The 9,008-nt window shown below is 44.8% G+C and overlaps 1 long non-coding RNA gene across 1 annotated transcript; it reads left to right on the top strand.

Moving 5' to 3' along the window:
* The first annotated feature begins 5,839 nt into the window (after window positions 1–5,839).
* On the top strand, window positions 5,840–9,002 carry LOC121917713. Its single transcript, XR_006101089.1, has 3 exons — window positions 5,840–5,886; window positions 7,587–7,701; window positions 8,164–9,002. It is a non-coding gene; the product is annotated as an uncharacterized LOC121917713 (long non-coding RNA).
* The last annotated feature ends 6 nt before the right edge of the window (window positions 9,003–9,008 follow it).

Below are 9,008 nucleotides of genomic sequence, written 5' to 3' on the forward strand. Positions count from 1 at the left end.
CCTATCTCTAAATGCCCTCTGCTTCATCCCATCAGCAAAATTATTATCATTATTATTATTTTGCAATGAAAGATTTTTAATAATAATAATAATAATAATAATAATAATAATAATAATAATAATACATTTCTTTCACTGCAAAAGAATCAGTGTAGAAACTGCAGTTCTACTTGGAAGTAAATCCTGCCCCACCATGGCCCCACTTTGGAGGACGTCCTGCCCCCCACATCCAAAGAGTCCTTTGGAAACTTTACTAACCCCACTCTCTCTCTCTCTTTGCCCCCTCTTTTCCCTTTCTCTCCCCTCCATCTCCCCCCTCCTCGCCAGCATGTCTCCTGTCCATGTTAAAACGTGAATGCATTCATTCAGGGGGGAGCACCAGAAGCAAATGGGGCAAAATTGCAGCATGGCATCATGGGAAATTTGCAACCCAGGGGGTTTTGCGGTGGTGTACCAGAGCACAAGCAAACTGGCATTCCACACCAGACCAATCAGCAGTGAATTCGAACTGAGCCTCAATGCGAATCCTGTCAATCCACTTATTTAGCAAACTCCCCAAAATGAGAAGCCAGTAAGGATTCAGTTCAGAACCCCCGCGGAAGCCCCACGGAAGGGGCTCCCATTGAAAGCAACCAGGTGTGAAAATACATGAACATTATGACGCGAATTCACATCGCTCGATTCGCACTCGCCCTGGATCTGAGCTGGAAAACCCCCGTTTGATAAACGCCATAGATTCATATAGCTGAAAGAGAACCCAAAGGCATCCAGTCCAACCCCCTGCCATGCAGGAACTCTCAATCAAGGCATCCCTGACAGATGGCCATCCAGCCCCTGTTTAAAGACCTCTAAGGAAGGAGACTCCACTACACTCCGAGGGAGTTTGTTCCACTGTCAAACAGCCCTTACTGTCAGGAAGTTCCTCCTAATGTTAAGGTGAAATCTCTTTTCCTGTAGCTTGCATCCATTGTTCTGGGTCCTGTTTTCTGGAGCAGCAGAAAACCAGTTTGCTCCCTTCGCAACTCAATATGATATCCCTTCAAATATTTAAACAGGGCTATCGTATCACCCCTTAACCTTCTCTTCCCCAGGCTAAATATCCCCAGCTCCCTAAGTTCTCCTCATAGGACATGGTTTCCAGACCCTTCACCATTTTAGTCACCCTCCTTTGGACACGCTCCAGTTTCTCAATGTCCCTTTTAAATTGTGGTGCCCAGAACTGGGCACAGTATTCCAGGTGGGGCCTGACCAAAGCGGATTATAGTGGCAGTATTACTTCTCTTGATCTAGAGCAGGGGTAGGCAACCTGCGGAATGCGGGCCGGATGCGGCCCAGCGAGGCCTTGGGACCGGCCCCAGCCCGGTCCTGCCGCTGATTGCTGCCGGGGCCTTTGGCCTCTCGCGCGAGGGGGCATGGTGGGGCAATTGTCTATAGAAGCCTCAGAAACATGCATTTATCTTAAATTTTTTTTAAAAATCAGCAATTTTTTCATGTCCCCCCTTTTTTTTTATAAAAGTGTCCTCCATTTGAAAATTTTGTCCTACATTTGTCTGGTCTATTTATTTATTTAATTTTTTTAAAAAAAATATTTAATTATTTATTTTTTGGCTTCGGCCCCCCAGTTGTCTGAGGGACAGCAACCCGGCCCCCGGCTCAAAAAGGTTGCCTACCCCTGATCTAGAGACTATACTTTTATTGATGCAGCCTAAAATCGCATTGGTCTTTTTAGCTGCCGCATCACACTGTTGACTCATGTTCAACTTGTGGTCTACTTGGACTAGATCCCTTTCACATGTAGTTTTATTCAGCCAGATGTTCCCCATCCTATATCTGTGCATTTTATTTTTCTGCAATAAGTGCAGTACCTTACATTTTTCCATGTTCAATTTCATTTTGTTAGCTTTGGCCAAGCTTTCTAATCTATTCAGGTCATTTTGAATTTTGGTCCTGTCCTCTGGGGTATTAGCTATTCCTCCTAATTTGGTCTTATCTGCAGATTTGGTAAGTATGCTCCCAATTCTGTCATCCAGGTCATTGATAAAGATGTTGAATAACACTGGCCTCAGGACAGAGCCCTGTGGAACCCCACTGGTCACTTCTTTCCAGGATGAAAAGGAGCCATTGTTGAGCACCCTTTGGATTTAGAGCAGCAGAAAATGATGAAGGGTCTTGAAACCATGCCTTATGAGGAACAACTTAGGGAGCTGGGGATGTTTAGTCTGGAGAAGAGAAGGTTATGGGGTGATATGATATTATTAACCTTCATTTATAAAGCGCTGTAAATTTACACAGCGCTGTAATACAATCTTTTTAATTGGTCGGTTCCCTGCCCTCAGGCTTACAATCTAAAAAGACACGACACAAAAGGAGAAGGGAGTGGTGGTGGGGAAGGGGCCTTTCTAGTAGGATAATACATATAAAATACATAGCAATACAGGAAATGATTCTATAAAACAGACAGCAAAAGAACATCAAATAGCAAGTGACAGTTATGCAATGCCTGGGAATGTTTCTCTGAACAGGATGGTCTTCAACTCCGTTTTGAAGCTGGTTAAAGAAGTGATGGCTCTTGCTCGCAGGGGAAGAAGGTTTCAGGAGTGAGGGGCAGCGAGTGAAAAGGGACGAATCCTAGATGGGGCAGAGGAAATCCTGGGCTGGGACAGCAGACCTTGACTACCAGAATGGAGGGCCCTAGTGGGAAGGTGAGGAGAAATAAGGTCTGATAAGTAAGGAGGGGCCAGTCCATGGAGGGCTTTAAACATTGTCAGCAGGAGCTTATTCTGAATGCGGAAAGGGAGGGGGAGCCAGTGAAAGGATGCCAACACAGGAGAGATGTGGTCAGAGCGATGGGTGGAAGTGATAATGCGTGCAGCTGAATGCTGGACAGAGATTAAAGGACGGAGGTGAGAAAGAGGAAGCCCAGCCGGGAGGACGTTACAGTAATCGAGTCGTGAGACCACTAGGGCATGGACCGGGATCTTGGCAGTAGAGGTGGAGAGATATGGTCGGATTTTGGCAATATTGTATAAAAAGAATCTACAAGCCTTGGCTGTGGTCTGGATCTGAGGGATACACGACAGAGAAGAAACAAAGATAAAACCAAGACTGCGGGCTTGATGGACTGGTTGAATAGAAATGTTGTCCACAGAGACAGAAAAGGAGTGTTGAAGGGTGGACTTAGGAGGAAAGACAAGAAGCTCCATCTCGGACATGTTGAGCTTCAAACGCCGATGGCGCATCCACAGCGAGACAGCTGTGAGACAAGATGAAACTTGCTGTTCAAGCCTTGGAGAACGGTCAGGGGTGGAAAGATACAACTAGGTGTCGTCGGCATACAGATGGTAGGAAAAACCAAAAGAGCTAATGAGTTTACCTAAGGACAGTGTGTAGAGAGAAAACAGAAGGGGACCCAGAACAGAGCCCTGGGGAACTCCAACAGATAAGGGAACAGGAGATGAAGTCTGACCACCTGTGACCACTACAAAAGATCTGCCAGACAAATAAGATCTAAACCATTCGAGAACAGAGAACCCAAGGTCAGAGAGTGTGTCAACTAGGAGACAGTGATCAACGATGGCCCTTGAGGTCTCTTCCAATTCTATGATTCTGTGAAAGATGCTGCTCAGCCAGGCTGCAGGCCAAGCAGCAATAGGGAAGCTCCGATGAGGACCAGCTGGTGTCAGGCCATTTTAAGACCTGGGTCTGCCTACGGCTAGTGCTGGAAGCAACCCCTCTGTTTCTTTGCCAGCATTCCTGTACCTGAAACATTTCCCCAGACTCCTGCACTTCAGGCATCCTGGCTTGTTGGACCTTTGGACTGTATTGATCTTGATTCTTCTTGCCTTCCTTGACACGTATTCCTTTGACAAAGGCTTTTCTCCTAAGAGACTCACACAGGCAAGGATGCTTTCTAGCTGCTGGTAATATACTGCCTCTGCCTGCATGATCAGTTGTTGGTTCTCTCCCAGCCAGTCTGTGTAGGTGTTTGGTGAATCAGGACAGAAGAAATGATTGAGATCAATCCTTCTTGATATAGTCTTTTACCCTCTATCTCTGATTTAATAAATTCTTTGGACACTCTTAACTTAGAATATCACTTCCAATGTATATACCTACCTTATTAAGTTTAGTCCCGGTCCGGTTTCCCGCCAAAAGCGGGATTTGTCCCATCCGTGGCCACCCTCTTCCTCCTCCTCCTCTTCTCCACCGCACACCCTCCTTATGGCCACAGCCACTCATGCAACCGGCCGGCCACCCACTTCCTCCTCCGCCTCCTCCTCTGCCCTCGCGCACTCCTTCAGAATGGCCGTGCATGGTCGCTCATGCAGCCGACGGGCCCTCTGCCGCCTCCTCCTCCTCCCCTGCCCCGGCATGCTCCCTTTACATGGCTGCGCGCGGCCACTCATGGGACCCTGCTGGCCACCCACCTCCTCCTCCTCCTCTGTGACTGGCCGGCTGAAGCGCGCAATCGGCCCGCTTGCGTGGCTGGGCCGTGGCCGCGCGCCAGCCATCCTCCAAAGGGAGCTGGTCCACTTAAGGAGGCAGAGCCTCAGAAGAGGAGGAGGCAGAGCGGACTCTGGGCCAGAGGGAAGGGAAAGGGCTCAGGCACGAAATACAAACAGGAAGAGGGGCAGGAGCAGCAGGAGAAGGGGAGGTGTGTCTCATTTTAGGTTTCCCTTATTTATTTATTTATTTCAGGGCAGGCCTGTTTAAGAGAGTCAGTGTGGTGCAGTGGTTTGAATCAATGTTTTTATTATTTTTGGTTAATTTATATTATTAAAAATATCCAAGTTTCCCTTGTTTTTATTTTAATTTTTGCTATTTTTATTATTATTAATATCCAAGTTTCCCTTGTGATAGTGGTGATGATGAGGATGGTGATATTGATATCAATCAGTTTCTGAGGCATGCGCTCACTCTTTCTGAAGGCGAGACAGTGTCACCTAGCAAGGTGTGTTTTTGGTGTATTTTTGTGCTTTCTCTTGACCAAGTAGACACTTCTCCGAAGTAGAGTTGGTGGGAGAAACCTGAAATGGCAAATCCGCTTCTTGTGAAAGCACCTTGAGATGATGTTCAATACGCATAGCCATGTTAAAGCACGCTAAGTGTTAAAGCCAAGGGGTTTAGATATGGAATAAGGCTCTGAAATATGCAAGAGATTGCCACGTTAAGTAAAGCCACGTGAAATGCCGAAATGTGTGTCGTGCGTGTTTTTGAACGGAGGGGGGTGGTTTGGGCAGAAAGGGAAGTCGGTTTGTGCCATCTGCCTAGGAATAATGCCCAAATGTCGTCCATTATGAGCACGCCTATGAAACGTGCATTTATATTAAGATTTTTTTTAAAAAGCGTGAGTTTTTTCCGCACGTCCTGATTTATTTGAATAAAAAAAAAGCATGTCCTACATTTGAAACTGTTGTCCTACATTTGTCCCGGTTCGGAGGTCCTGACTTATGGCAACCCTACTTGCAGCACGTGCAAGTTGGTAGCCGTCTTGGAAGAGAAAGTCCAGCAGCTGGAGACCCGGGTATCTACAGATCACATCTTAGGGGGCAAGAGGCTTTCCTGGACAGTGGGCCCTTGACATACACTGGGATTTGGTTCCAGGACCCCCTGTGGATAATACAATCCATGGATGCTCAAGTCCCCTTAAATACAATGGCATAGTGAATTGGGGTTTCTTATATAAAACAGCAAAAGCAAGGTTTGCTGTTTGGAATTTATGTATGTTTTGGAATTATTTTCAAGCCATGCCTGGTTGAATCCATGGATATGGAGGATCAACTCTACACTGAACACCTAACCCAAGTTTACCCCCCCCCCTTTTTTTTTTTTTTTCCCCAGACTGGGATTTGGAGGAAACAGTTGCCAACTTGGCGAAGCTTCAAGGTAAATAATACACAGCATTAAGGGGGGGTGGGTGAAGCTAGAAGCCTAATTCTTTATAACTGTTGTCAGAGGATTGCATGCTATATATATATATATATATAGAGAGAGAGAGAGAGAGAGAGAGATGTCAAGGAGGTATTTGGCGTACAGAGGAGAAAGTGACCTGGGAAGAGCATTTGAGGGGTTCTCCTTCGATTTTCCTTATTCATTTTCCCCCCTTAAGGGGCTTGTGGGGACTTTTGCTCAGAGAAAGTGAGCCAGAGACTTGCCTCCAGAAGGAGCTAGTATCCATCAGCTCTCTAGATAACTATAGGCCCAGTTGATTGAGCTCGCTAACAGAGCTTGGGGACAAAGGCCAAGCCAACAGGGATTCTTTACGCTGGTGTTTAGCAAGGGAAGCCCACAGTCTTATTTCAATGCCTCCTTAAGACTTCTCAGTATGGGCACTGATGGAACTGCTGCAGTCACCTGCAACACTTGTGGGATATTTGTCTTCTTGCCTATGGATGAGGGGAACTTCACCTGCAGCAAGTGCAAGTAGGTAGCCTTCTTAGACGAAAAAGCCCAACAGCTGGAGACACATCTTAGGGGGCAAGAGGTTTTCCTGGATAGAACGGACCAGATGGTCTTGTATGGAAAACGCACAGAGGGAGTTGTGTAGCCAAGGGTCTGTTTAGGGGAATTTTATTATTATTGTTATTAGCTCAAATATTGCAAGAGGAGGGCCTGCTACGACGGCCCTTGCAGAATCGTCTCCCGATATGTATACGGAGTAGACCAGGGGGTCCCAATAAATGGAGCTGAGACAGACTTCTAGAATTAATAACCAATTTATTTATAAGGGGAAAAACACATACGATTCACTAGCATACTCACACACATATAAGGCTCAGGAAAAGCATAGGTTAGCATGGAATAGGATTTTAGGCATCACTGGGGTGATACGTACCAGAATGTAGACTCCCTCCAGGAATCCAAATGGAATATGATGAGGATGGCATGAGGCTCAGCCATGGAATGACTGGCCAGGAGCCAGGAGCCAGGTCAGGGTTCAAGGGGACAGAGCTTCCCCCTGAAGTCCAGACTGGCCCAGTGAACAGGCAAATCTGATGATATTTATAGGCAAAATCTTGCCTCTGGCAAAGGTGCTTGATGGTGAGAACAAAGGTGTTTAATTACTTGCTTTTCACCTGGATGTCCCTGTCTGATTGTCTTAGTGGTCTTAAGCTGCTCGGACAACAGACCTGGGGAGGGGGTAAGAGCCTCAGGCAAGGCAAACATTTGCTCTTCCTGGTCCTATGATAATCCTCTTATGCGACTTTCTAGATATGATGATGTGGGTGCCCCTCAAGGGTGTGTGTGCATGTCCTCATGCCTTGCTAGTAATGGAGGACAGGCTGCTAGAGTTCATCTAGGGGTCATTAAGGGTTATCATTTATACCAAAATTTATATGAAGCAGCATGGGTAACAGTTGCTGAGGAGGAGGAGGTCACTTCACATACAAGAGAGGTAGGTGGTTGGAGGAATGTCACACACAGAAGTAAGGAAACCAGGGATCATTCTGTGAGACTGTAGCTACAGAATCAATTTGAAGCTCACTCTCTTATCAGGAATGATTATTAACATCAGCAGGGACAGACTTCATGGACATTGTTATATTGTGATTAATATGGCAATGTTTTGTGTCACATCCATTTAGGACCTCTGCAGCAGGAAATGGCAGCAAACACCTTAGCAGCCTGTATACATATCATTGGGTGGCTCCTATTGACAACACTGTTTTTGAAGAAGTGGTTATCTGTGAAGAAGTAATGGTAAGTCACTGCTCATTTTCCACTTCTCCTCCAATCCTTTTAGCATTGAAATGGCTTACTATTTTACTTGATCACAGCTGCAAGAATAATATATGCAGCAAATTGGGGGGTAAAAACCCCAGTTGATTTTGATAAATGGTGGTTAAAACTTTTAGATATTTCAGAAATGGACAAATTAACATGCTTGATAAGTGGGAATTGGTGGGAAGTTAGTAAAGAGATATGGAAACCTTTGATCACCTCTTTTAATAAAGAAAAAAACATAGAAATAAATTTGGAGTGAAAACTATAACACAACGTTAACAACAAATGAGTATCCAACACTCCTCCTTATATACTCTCCTTTCGTCTATGCTATTATTTTGTAAGTCTCAATTCAAGAAAATTTTGAATACAATGGAATCCTTTAAAGATCTCAGTCAAATACACAATTGAATATTAATTATTATTTTTTTCCTAAAGGTAACACCTTAAAATTGAGGACTGAAAATGAAGGGGAATCTAATGAAGATATACTGCTTTGTAATGTACTTCAGTCCTGTCGATTCTTTAGCTCAACTGCTAAAGTCTTGTTGGTTTTTTATGAGACCCAGCTGTTTCCAATTATACAGTTCAGTCCAACTAACATGAGTTTTTCACTTCTGAGTTCGAAAGTTAATATCGTTGTAGAGCATCCCCAGTTCAATCCCTTTCAATTCCAGACCAAAGAAATGAAAAAGTAAAAGTTCCACTTTTTCAAGAACAAGCGAAGGGAATTTAATTCCACAGAGTATACTATAGCAAAATCATTAAACTCTTTCAAATTTGCTCTTTCTTCTCACAAAACAGGAATTCCTTTCGCAGATTTAGTTTTCGTTCTTCAGCTATATCCCATTACTTCCCCTTGTACATAAGCATTGTCAAAGTCAACAAGAAGTTCTCACCCTAAGCAGATTTCCTCGCAATTCCTCCGAGACTGTAGGGAAAGATACTTATTTTCTAGCCACCAACAATGGGTCCTTGTAATAAAAGTCCCGACGTGAATGTTTCCAAAGTTCCTAATATTTAGGCTTCAAACCTCTGGCATCCCCAGGCATCTGCCAGGCAGCTCTTACTCAGTGAAAAACAAGCTTTTTTGTCTCTAGGTTATCTTTTCCCGTTTTTTACTTGTATATGATGTCACTCAGACGCCTCTCCCCGCACAAAGAGACTGTCAAATCTTTCCTCCGTCTTTCAAGTCGTTAAGTTTGCCGCGTTAGCTGGTACCTTGCGGAAACAACAACAATTTTGTATTTTGGATGTCTAGATAAGCAGGGATACTCAGCATG

This window comes from Sceloporus undulatus, unplaced genomic scaffold (genome assembly GCF_019175285.1).
Source record: "Sceloporus undulatus isolate JIND9_A2432 ecotype Alabama unplaced genomic scaffold, SceUnd_v1.1 scaffold_321, whole genome shotgun sequence".
Taxonomy (NCBI): Eukaryota; Metazoa; Chordata; class Lepidosauria; order Squamata; family Phrynosomatidae; genus Sceloporus; species Sceloporus undulatus.